This window comes from Physeter macrocephalus, chromosome 8, assembly GCF_002837175.3.
Source record: "Physeter macrocephalus isolate SW-GA chromosome 8, ASM283717v5, whole genome shotgun sequence".
NCBI lineage: Eukaryota > Metazoa > Chordata > Mammalia > Artiodactyla > Physeteridae > Physeter > Physeter macrocephalus.
In genome coordinates this window covers 6,651,939-6,664,538 of record NC_041221.1, presented here as the reverse complement: position 1 = coordinate 6,664,538, position 12,600 = coordinate 6,651,939, and the positions used below count along the sequence as shown (strand labels likewise).

At 44.1% G+C, this 12,600-nt stretch overlaps 1 protein-coding gene across 13 annotated transcripts in view; it reads left to right on the top strand.

Annotated features, from left to right (window-relative positions):
- Nucleotides 1-12,600, top strand: part of SETD4 (SET domain containing 4) — a 468,053-nt gene that overhangs the window by 176,637 nt on the left and 278,816 nt on the right. For all 13 annotated transcript variants that reach the window (XR_008618003.1, XR_003680787.2, XR_008618004.1 and 10 more), the window contains one exon: nt 10,955-11,067. The gene's annotated coding sequence lies outside the window, so the exon portion shown is untranslated. Of the gene's footprint in view, nt 1-10,954; nt 11,068-12,600 lie in introns of those variants that run through there.

Genomic DNA, 12,600 nt, shown 5'->3' with positions numbered 1-12,600 from the left:
AATGGATAAAGAAGATGTGGCACATATATACAATGGAATATTACTCAGCCATAAAGAGAAATAAAATTGAGTTATTTGTAGTGAGGTGGATGGACCTAGAGTCTGTCATACAGAGTGAAGTAAGTCAGAAAGCGAAAAACAAATACTGTATGCTAACACATATATATGGAATCTAAAAAAAAAAAAATATTGTTCTGAAGAACCTAGGGGCAGGACAGGAATAAAGATGCGGACATAGAGAATGGACTTGAGGATACGGGGAGGGGGAAGGGTAAGCTGGGACAAAGTGAGAGAGTGGCATGGACATATATACACTACCAAATGTAACATAGATAGCTAGTGGGAAGCAGCCGCATAGCACAGGGAGATCAGCTCAGTGCTTTGTGACCACCTAGAGGGGTGGGAGAGGGAGGGTGGGAGGGAGACGCCAGAGGCAGGGGCTATGGGGATATACATATGCATATAGCTGATTCACTTTGTTTTAAAGCAGAAACTAACACACCATTGTAAAGCAATTATACTCCAATGAAGATGTTAAAAAAAAAAAAAAAAAGGAAGGCCAACAACCCTGGTCGGTAAACCCCACTGTGAATGGAATTCTCTGAGCCTGTGTGAGGAACGCTGAGGGCTTCTGCCCTGATGGTGAAGGCGTAAGAATATTTTTAAAGTTTGAGAGGATTGAATCAGCCATAATGTTGATCTGAATGGGAGATATTTTGGTGGATGGGTGGTAAAAGCCTGTTTCCACCATTTGGATAAATTCAGTCTTGGATTTGGCAGAAGTTTGATTTTAAGAACTGGAACATGAGTCATCTCTAATAATCCTTAAATGAGCTGCAGGCTGAGCAAAGAAGGCCACAGCCAGCCTCTGTGGCTGGTGAGGCCGGAGACTCTTGGAAGTTCTTCTAAGAAATATGTTGATTGATCCCTTTTTTTTTTTTTTTTTTTCTGCGGTACGCGGGCCTCTCACTGTTGTGGCCTCTCCCGTTGCGGAGCACAGGCTCCGGACGCGCAGGCTCAGCGGCCACGGCTCACGGGCCCAGCCGCTCCGCGGCATGTGGGATCTTCCCGGACCGGGGCACGAACCCGTGTCCCCCGCATCGGCAGGCAGACTCTCAACCACTGTGCCACCAGGGAAGGCCCTGATCCCTCTTTTATTCGGGGTTTTTAAAATATAATATACCCCTTCCCCCTTTTAAAGGAGGGTGAGATGGGCACCAAGGCTTAGGAATAAGGGGTGTAACTGGGAGAAGAAGGTCCGTGAGCTCTCTGGAATCCTGAAAGGAGCCTGGGGACGTCTGTGCACCGTGGAGGAAAGTTCTCAGTGCCCGTGGCTTCTGCAGGTTCTAACAGTAAGAGCTGGGAGGTGGCAGAGGGTGCGCGGATCAAGCGAGATGCTTGACCCAGGCCTCTGGGTCCTGTCAAGCTTCCTGCAGACAGGGTCAGAAACTACCAAGAAGTACTCTGGGCGTTTCGGCTTTGCAACTGCTTGGAGTGTCGCAATAGTAACACGGTGGCAGCACAGCATCCCAGGTCTCCCCATGTGGGAAATTACTCTCTACCAAGTCGAGCACTGGGGTCTGAGGTGCCCCAAGCCCTGAAGTTTGTTCAAGCATCATCGTGTTGCTTCAGTTTTAACCTCATGGTACTTTAACATTCAGTAAGTTGTAGCAGAGCCTCTGTGCCAGTCTGATCTTGTCCCCCAGAATGAAACCTGCAGTAGAACAGCCTGGAGAAGAGACACCTATGGGAAGAACAGCAGCAGCAACCTCTGGAGAGGCGCCCTTCCACATAGGGTGGGTCCTGCAGCCCAAGCCAAGCAGCTGAAGTGACCCATCTCCCCTTCCACCCTGCTATGCTTGTCCTCCTGGGCTCCCGATGGTCCTGGCTAAGACAGAGAAAAATGGGTGCAGCAAGTAGCCTCTTTCAAGAGGGACAGTTTACATTTTCTCTGCCAATGTCCTCTGTTTCCCTCCAGGAACCTTTGAATGGCCCGAGTTCCAATCTCCTTCGGTGGAAGTGAGATGAAGATCACGGGCATGCTTTGGAAAATTAAGAGCATTATAGAAGCCCTGGGATTGTTTATTTTATTTTTTTAATTTTATTTTTAAAAATTATTATTAATGTTAGTTTTGGCTGCGTTGGGTCTTCGTTGGGTCTTCATTGCTGCGCGCGGGCTTTTCTCTGGTTGCGGTGAGCTGGGGCTACTCTTCGTTGTGGTGCATGGGCTTCTCATTGTGGTGGCTTCTCTTGTTGCGGAGCATGGGCTCTAGGTGCGCGGGCTTCAGTAGTTGTGGCACGTGGGATCAGCAGTTGTGGCTCACAGGCTCTAGAGCGCAGGCTCAGTAGTTGTGGCGCAGGGGCTCAGTTGCTCCGTGGCATGTGAGATCTTCCCAGACCAGGGCTCGAACCCGTGTCCCCTGCATTGGCGGGCGGATTCTTAACCATTGCACCACCAGGGAAGCCCAGCCCTGGGATTGTTATCTTGCCCGACTGGCATTTGTTTTTTGGGAATTCTTGACTTTTCTCCATTACTGTGAAAACGCTATTCAAGAATAAGTCAAAAGTTCTCATAACCACTTAGAACCTGCAGAGAACTGCCAGCTGCCTTGATGAACTGCTTGATAGAGGCAATGAGCAAGTGCTTACAACTGCTGGAGATGCTTCCGAGGTCATGACTCAGGAAAGAACGAGGAGGAAGAGGGACACTGTGCTCCTGCGGGGACTGTGCCTTCCCAGGATGGTTGTGTCATGTGGCAGGGAAGAGCCCACGTGCCACAGTCTGCCTGCTGGGGCTGGAGCCCAGCTTCACCATTAGCTGTGTAATCTTGAGCAAGTTACTTAACCTCTCTGGTCTCAGATTCCTGTTCTGCATAATGGGGAAAGTGATTGTACCAGGGTTTGTCAAGATTAAGTGGGTGGATCCAGTAGCACACTTAAAATAATTCAATAAATGCCGTACTTATTGTCATTTGTTTACAGTAATTGCATGTATGGGCGCTGAGCCCTGTGTAGTGGGTACATTGCCCATTTGTTCCTCACTGCAAGGGCAGAGGCATTACCCCATTTTATACAGAAGAAAAATGGAGGCCCTGAGAGGTGACATCTCTTGGTATGCTAGTAAGTGGCAGAGCTGGAGTTTTTACTAACCCAAGACAATTTAGCACCCATAACGCATTCAGAGTTCACCTTAAAAGGTTATCAGTAATATTTTTAAATACTGATGAACACAGTCTGCGGTCCTTGACATTTACAGTATTTAAAAAAAATGGAAGTACAGCTGTTTAACAATGTTGTGTTACTTTCAGGTGTACCACACAGTGATTCAGTTGTGTATATATAACTGATTCTTTTCCATTATAGGTTATTACAAAACAACCTTTTTTTCCCTTATAGGTTATTACAAAACATAACAAAATATTGAATTCCCTGTGCTAGACAGTAGGTCCTTGTCTATTTTATACATAGACATTTGCAACATTTGAGGAAAGTACACAGGGAGGCTTGCTGGGTCGCTTGGGCTGTTCTGGAAGCATCTGTGTGGCTCTACCAGGCTTCCATGGTCCAGCTCCTTGCCTGTGTTCCTAACTGCCTGCAGGACAGCTCCACTGGGGACCCCGCAGATACCCCAATTTCTACAGGTCCCAAATCTCATTACCTTCCTCCAAAACCTTTTCCTCCTTCTGTGCTAACTCAGATGAATGGCCTCTCAATCCTCTCCTCCATTCTGGCTGGAAATGGTGGCTCCATCTTTGACTCTCACCTGCACTTAAAGCGGGCAGCCACGTCTGGAGGACTAATGTCCACAAGTCTCTTGACTTTTTCTGTCCCCATTGCTAGTTGGGGCCAATGTTAGGTAGGGTAGGCAGAGCTGCTATAACAAATAGATCTCAAAGAATAAAATGACACACAGTTAATAGGTGGTTAGTTTCTGCTCACGTAACAGTATTGGGTGAGTAAGCTGGTCATGGTGTGGCTCTGTGCACACAGCCATTCATTCAGGGATTCGGGCTGATGGAGTTTCAGTCATGTTCACTGGGCTTCCAAGGATACTCTGAGCTCAGCATCATCACCACCAGCTGGAAAGGAAAAGGCGATGAAGAGGCGCTCTGCCAGCTTGGATGGGAAGATCTGACACGTGAGTCCACCACTTCGGATCGCATCCCACGTGATCACAGCCAACTGCAAGAGAGGGGGTAACGTGGACATCACCAACCCCGCAGGCTTGCTGTTGTCTTCAGAACGGTATCCTTAACGTGGCATTCAGAGGCCTCCACGACACCATCTAGTCTAACTTGCCTGCTGATCTTCTGCTCTAAGCCTCCAACAGCCTCGGCCAACCCTGGCAGATCCCATGCTCCTTCTGGAACGGGCCATGCCCACTGGCCAGCCTGTGCCCCTGCTCTGATCAGGGCACTGTTTCTCGTCACTCATGGTCTGAGTCCTGCTCCTCCTTTAAAATGTTGTTCAAAGGCCACCTTCTTCCTGAAGTCCCTTCATGCTGTCCTCAACTGAAAAGGATTCTTTTCTGCCCTATTCTCCCCCCTCATACACTTCTCTTACAGCCAGAGGAGAAATATATTGGTCATCCTTCCTATTACAGCTCCTTGTTCAACCCCTTGTCCGACTGAAAGCACTCCTTGTGTTTTGCCTTCCTCTTAAGGCAGAATAAAGCCAACACACCAAAGCTTTCATCACCCATTTTTCATAGATATTGCTAGGTTTCATTTTTTGTTTCTCTTGCCCACGGCTTGGTCTTGCCACCTAGAAACATCCCTATGTCCTTTCACATTTCTGTACCTTTGCCTCGGCTGGTTTCTCTACCTGGGAGGCCATGATGGCATCTCCATCATCTGGTGAACTGGTGATTACATCATGTGATGCATTCCTCAGCCTCCCTTCTACCGTGGGTGTCCACTCTTCTGGTAGAACCTGTGCTCACTTCTATTCTAGTCCATTATCCCAACAGATGTGCATTCCTTGAGAACCAGAACATCCTGATAGGTTTTCTGGAGACATGATGTGAGCCTAATGTTTGGTGCGTAGGATTAAATCAGCATTTCTTGAGTGAGGGCGCCCACCCAGCCGAGTTCATTCTTGTTGCTGGAGAACTGTGCAGATAGATTGCTTGAATCTAATGATAGTGCAGTCAGGCCTTCCCGAATGAACAGTTTCTTTTGTCATTTGATGCCCCTACTAAGATGGCAGAGTGCAAGCACATTTTTCATTTATCAAAGAGGCCCAGCGTAGGTAAAAAATCTGGGGAAAACCCAAAGCACATAATGAAATACCAGAGAAAAAAGAAAAGAAAAGAAGTCTAGGGAAATATATGTGAACAATGAACTTCACATTCTTGAACTGCTTCTTTTTTTTAAAAATTGAAACATCTCCAAAGAGTACAGCCTTAAGAAACTTGGCCCAGGTGTATTTAATTTTCCAGAACAATATACTGATGATTATCATCTGGGAGCGTGAATTCTTAACCCTTGGAGGCCGACGCCTACTGTTTGTTAACCACCCTGAAAGCTTTAGGGTTTTTGCCAAGGCAAGAAAATGTCAGGGGGTTAAAGATCAAGGTTCAGTAAACTTAGAAGAAAAGAGCTCTGGGTTGGCTTGGAGTTGGTTCAGGTAGAGGAGATGAAGCAATACAGGTGGGGTCTTCAGAAGTGAAGCAATACAGGTGGGGTCTTCAGAAAGAGTAAAAGAGAGTTGGATGAGTGACAGCACCTTGCATATTTCATGGGATTAGGTTCTTGAACATCTTCTCAATCATTTGATCTGGGGCAGGAGAAGCCAGCCACATATCCATTTTTCACTCTTATTTAAAGCTTGAGTTTAGACTTCTGTTGTTCTGATTGCAATGCAAATTCAGAATATCATGTATATTCTTTCAAGTTGAAGTTTTTAAAGGAAACAAAAAATAAACTTTGAGCTCTAGTGCTGGAAAGAACAGTCTGGTAGCTTTGGGGGAAGGTGCTAGTCTTTCTGCAGGATGGTTCTATCCTTGCATTGTTAGATTTTTAGTTCTCTAAAGATGCATCATGAAAGCTTGATTTTAAATGTAGGCTCACATGTGAGATGGATACTCATTTTTTTTTTTTTTCTTTTCAAATGAACGAGTAATTATCAAAACAGAAAAAACACGTGACTGGGGTCCTTTTAGCATTTAGGCAAGCCTCCTCTGGCAGCTCACAGCCAGGCCACAGATCTAGTGGCTGTTCTCAGCCGAGAAATTCTATGTGGTTGGGCAGGACACACCTCTTCCCATCTTCCTTCTGAAACGTGACGTGGCTTTTGCCACACGCCAAAAAAACCTGTGTCAAGTCTCACTTCCTCAGACATCTCGAGGAAAGTCTGAGGACTATATTTTTCCCAGTTAGTTGGAAATTTCCAACAGTGTTTAAGATGGTTGGAGGGGCTACATAATTTGTAAAAGATATGTAACGCATGGATGTTTGTGAGATCTCCTTATTCGTTTTGCAAAACTGTAGATAAGCCCAATTTCTATCTGATATTCTTTGGTACATTTGCATTTTGTCCTGAAAGCTCTAGAATGTTTCGGAATGACATTTTCCTTCGTTCTTTCTCTCATCACCATCCCCACCATTGACTCTCCATTTGAAACTCAAGATTCTCAGGGTGGTGATATGAAAGGAAGATGCCCAAATATTTGTACCCTCTCTTTCTACAGAATTTGCTAGAAATAACAAAGGCTAGGATCTTTGTAGCATTGCTGTAGGACTCTGACCTGGGATGCAGAAGCCCTCTGCCCTTCCCTAGCCATGTCCGCAGGGCCTCTCACTGTTGTGGCCTCTCCCGTTGCGGAGCACAGGCTCCGGACGCACAGGCTCAGCGGCCATGGCTCACGGGCCCAGCCGCTCCGCGGCACGTGGGATCTTCCCGGACTGAGGCACAAACCCATGTCCCCTGCATCGGCAGGCGGATTCTCAACCACTGCGCCACCAGGGAAGCCTACTATAGACTCTTTTTAAGGTTACACTTGAGGCTCTCATATCCTCCTATTAGACATGTAATATACCTTTTCACATGCATCCATTTCATCATTCATTCAACAGCTATTTACCAAGTGCCTACTTTTCACTATACGCTGGCCTTGGTAATCAGGGTATAACGGTGCACAAACCAGACACAGTCCCTGCTCTCATTGGGCTCACAGGCTAGTAGAGGAGCAATTACAACAGTCACAACAGTGAGGTGGGGGGGGGTGATAAATGCAGACTGAAAGGAGAGCACTGAAGAAAGAGATATGGTTCCATGAACATATGGAGCCACGCTGAACCACATGGAATGTAAGAATCTGACCAAGACAATTTCTTAGGGAGCAATTTTTGAGCAGAGATTTGAAGGGCAAGTAGGACTTGTCCAGACGGAGGTGGGGTTAGGCGAAAGAGATTGTCTGGGAGGGGGAAGAGCATGAGCAAACACCCTGTGACAGGAGTGGGCATATATTTGAATGGAGACCCTGGCTGGAGCTCAGAGTAGGTAAAAGTCTGTGAGGTCAAATCATGGTGAGTGTTCTAGGCTATGCTCAATGTTTCCTCCTTTACCTGAACAATAGGAAGCCAAGGAGGAATTTAAGGTGGAATGTTGAGTTTTGAGAAGATCATTCTGGAAACCATGGGGAAGAGATTAGGGCAGGTTCAGAGAGGATGCTGGGGAGTAGTTCATGGAAAAAATGTCAGTGTCTTGGGTTTGTAGGTTGGTGGCCATGGAATTGGAGAGAAGTGAAGAAACCTAATTATTATTAGGAGGGAAAATGGACAGGAGTTGGTGATGGGTTGGCTGTGATGTGTGGGTGGGAGGTGGAGAAAATGGTGCCAAGGGTGGCCCCTCAGATTCTACTCAACAAAACTGGATGTAGGAAGGACCATTCCCTGAGAGAGGAGACACAGGAGGAGGGAAGAAGGACTGGGACTGGGAGAGAAGATCTTAAGATCGGATTTGGACAAGTGGCATTTAAGATGCCACATGGAATTTATGGTTCTAAAATCCATAGGTGAGATCTGGGCTGGAGATACACATTTTGAAGTCATCTGTAAATATCCAGTTGGATAGTCAAAATTCTCCAGGTGGGCTCAGTTTGGTTGTATTTAAGTCAGGATACTGTACTAAATTTACAAGGTAGCGAAATCACTTCACACGTCTAAGTTCTCTGCTGATGAGAGGACAATTGTAAAGCCTCAGTGGTCTTCACTCACTGAGGGTGAAGTAACAAACCTAATTTTTACTCTTAAATCAGTATCTCTGTAAGCCTTTCTGTGTCTTGGAGCAATTCCTTTCACAAATGATACTACCTTATCCCAAGCCACACTCGAAGAGGAAATATTGGGTTGGCCGAAAAGTTCGTTTGGGTTTTTCTGTAACATCCTATGAAAAACCCGAACAAACTCTTTGGCCAACCCAATAAATGGTGGCAAGCATGGCGATGGGCTGAAGAAGCAGCCTGTATGGGTTTCATGTGGTGCATCTCTTGTTTCAGACATCCTTTTACTCAAACATCTTGGAAGAACCTTGGCTCATGCTCCCATGCTACATCAGTAGTGCCCAGCTATTAACTGCAAAGGTTTAAAAAATCTTTAAAACAACAATCCCCAAATTGTTTTAAAAAATGCAAAATACTTCTTACCTCTCAACATTTTCAAGGATCCCCAAACCATTTAATATTTTGAAAAGACTTGGTCCTATAACATAATAAATTACATTCTAAAAGTTGGGTCATTGATACGGGGCATAATATTACCACTACCACCACGATTACTGACCACTAGGCTGGACATTAACTCACTTAAATCTCTTTGGTAGGGGGTGTTATTTCTCCCATTTTCCAGTGAGAATATGGATGCTTTCAGAGGATACAGAGCTGGTAAATGGCAGGATAAGGATTTGAAATGAGTTGTGCCTGACTCCTAAGTCAGTGACCTTTAGCAGAGTGGGGCTCACTTTTGGGGTCTTGACACTTATTTTATTACTTATTTTCTTTCGCCCCATAGATGGTTCACTCTCTCCGTAGAACTAGACCTTTTGAATGGGTCTTTGTTCCATTCCTGCTTTATTTAAACATTCAAAATGTAGACTAGCCACCTGAAAAATAGGGTTTTGAAGGTGGTCTGTTAACCCATTACCTCCTCCTCTTTCTAAAGTGTCTTGAAGACAAAAGCCACCATATGAATGCTAGCTATCTTTGTCTTCATTCAGAGAGGAGAGGAGAGGAGAGGAGAGGAGAGGAGAGGAGAGGAGAGGTACTCCTCAGATATTTGTTTCAGTTGGGAAATAGGGACATTTTATGTGCGGAGTCTTATACTTACCATACATAGTGCTTTTTGCCCAGAAGGCTCTCACAAGAATGCATTCTTTTTTTCTTTCTTGTCCACACCCATCAATGATAATCAACGCCACTTGGGTGATTCTGGAAGCTAGTCTAAACCAGCTACACTCCTTAATAGTTGTGGGAATGGGTAGAAGAATAGTTTCTTCATTGAAAACTATTAGAGGAATTTATAGGCTGTCAGGGTGTAATTAGTTGTGAAAGATTTGGCAGGGACATGAAATTGACATTCTTCTCTCATCTGTTCACCCTACCTCTTTCCATAACTGGCACATCTTCCCCATGTCCTGGCATTGTTGTCATGTTGTTCTGCTCTTTGAATCTCTGCCCTGGCTTGGTTGTTCTGAAACCTACCATGTTGTCCTTCCCTCTGTGTTTCTGTGAGCTCTGTTAATTGCTCCTCCACTTGATACTATATTTGTTTCTCTAACCTTCCTTTACTAAGATATGGATCCACCTGAGCAATTATGTCAGACAGGCTTTCTGCCGTTTTGCATCTGTGCTTGCATGGATGTGTATGATTTAAGACCTAAAAATACATTTTATTGGTTACTGGCTATAGAAGGTCAAGTGTGACCCAGTTAGAAGTTATCAGCACTACTTAAAAGAATAGGCTTATTTACCTATATACATTTGAAATATGCATATTTGGGGGATAAAGACTACTTTGAAATTTGAGGTTCGATTGTCATGAGTTTGCTTAGGTACTCACTTTGAATAAAACTAACAGCCTGTGGAAAATTATGACTATTTGTTTCCGTTTGGATTAATGCTGCTTATAGAAAAAAAGTTCCCAGAGGGCAGGGGCTATAGCTCATGGATATTTACAGCACCCGCTGTGAAAGAATGCCCTGTTCTTAGTAGACACTGAAATGAATGTTTTAGAAATAATGATAGTTTTGCAGTTCTTCAAAAAATTAGACATAGAATTACCATATGATCCAACAATTTCACTCCTAGGTTTATACCCCAAAGAATTGAAAACAGGTACTTAAATACATGTACACGAATGTTCATGGCAGTGCTATTCATGACAGCCAAAAGGTGGAAACAACCCAGATGTCATCCACAGATGAACAGATAAACACATTGTGGTACACACATACAACGGAATATTATTCAGCCTTAAAAAGGCATGAAATATTGATACACACCATGATATGGATGAATCTTGAAAACATTATACTTAGTGAAAGAAACCAGACACAACAGGTCCCATATTGTATGATTCTGTTTATATGATACATCCAGGATGGGTAAGGCCATAGAGACAGAAAGCAGATTGGTGGTTGCTGGAGCAGGGGAGAAGGGAAATAGGGAGTTAACTGCTTGGTGAATAAGGGGCTTCTTTTGGGTAATGAAAATGTTTCGGATCTAGAGGGAAGTGGTTCACAATACTGTGACCATACTAATTGCCACTGAATTGTGCACCTTAAAATGGAAAATTTTATGTTACGTGAATTTCACCTTCATAAGAGTAAGGAACCACAGCAAACACCCACTGAGCACTTGCTGTGAAGCAGGCATCGTATTAAGCATTCCGCATAGTTCTCTCACTGAGGTCACATGCCCCTCTGTGATGGGTGATGAATCCCTTCCATTTTACAGATGGAGACCCTGACGGAAGCCCAGAGAAATTAAGCAACATACTCTCCTTCCGACAAGCTTTCCAGAACCTCGAATTCCCAGCGTTAAGTATGGTGACTCGAAGAAACTTGGAGGTAGGTGGTTCTGAACTGCTTCAAGTTTGAAAGAACACCTCTTGGCTCTGAATTTGGACACTGGGTGGTCAGGGATTCAGAGGCTGTGGTTCTGTGTTTAAAAGGAATGTTTGCAGTTCTGGGTGGATGCAGAGGTGTGCTTTAGAGTTCTTTGCGGATGATGAACTTTGAAAGGCCAGGGAGACTTGCTGGTGGGATCTCATGATTAGGGGTTTCCTGGAGGGGAGTGTAGGCAGGCTGGTGTAGGATGGATACACAGGATCTTTCCAAGTGGCAATTGGTTCTGAATTCATACTTGACTGGCCACTCCTCAAGTTTCCTTGTGAATTTTTCATTTATAAAATTTTAGCATATAATCTCATTGAATCAGTGGCTAGGGATTGAAGGTTCTTCAGATACGCAGGCCGTGAAATATCTGGGTTGACTCTATTTCCCATGTTCTGTTTTTCCTCTGTGGTTTGCTAAACATGATTTTATAAAGACTTTTCTATTAGGACCTGCCTACCATATTGGGGTACTTTTTTCTCTCTCCATTTATTTGCTTCCTCCCTCTCTAACTTACACAATTCACTTATTCATCAACTCACTCACTTATTCACTTGCTCACCCACTTTTTCCCACTAGCTCGCACATTCTTTAGTTCACTAACTCCTTGATTGATTGAGTCATTTAATCTATATAAACAATATATGAACTTACATTCCCACCAACAGTGCGAGAGGGTTCCCTTTTCTCTACACCCTCTCCAGCATTTATTGTTTGTAGATTTTTTGATGATGGCCATTCTGACTGGTGTGAGGTGATACCTCACTGTAGTTTTGATTTGCATTTCTCTAATGGTTAGTGATGTGGAGCATCCTTTCATGTGTTTGTTGGCAATCTGCATATCTTCTCTGGAGAAATGTCTATTTAGGTCTTCTGCCCATTTTTGGATTGGGTTGTTTGTTTTTTTGATATTGAGCTGCATGAGCTGCTTGTAAATTTTGGAGATTAATCCTTTGTCAGTTGCTTCATTTGCAACTATTTTCTCCCATTCTGAGGGTTGTCTTTTCGTCTTGTTTATGGTTTCCTTTGCTGTGCAAAAGCTTTTAAGTTTCATTAGGTCCCATTACAGCCACTATGGAGAACAGTATGGAGAGTCCATAAAAAAACTAAAAATAGAACTATCGTAAAACCCAGCAATCCCACTACTGGGCATATAGCCTGAGAAAACCATAATTCAAAAAGAGTCATGTATCACAGTGTTCATTGCAGCTCTATTTACAATAGCCGGGACATGGAAGCAACCTAAATGTCCATCGACAGATGGATGGATAAAGAAGATGTGGCACATATATACAATGGAATATTACTCACCCATAAAAAGAAACAAAGTTGAGTTATTTGTAGTGAGGTGGATGGACCTAGAGTCTGTCATACAGAGTGAAGTAAGTCAGAAAGAGAAAAACAAATACTGTATGCTAACACATATATATGGAATCTAAGAAGAAAAAAAAAAACAGGTCATGAAGAACCTAGGGGTAAGACGGGAAT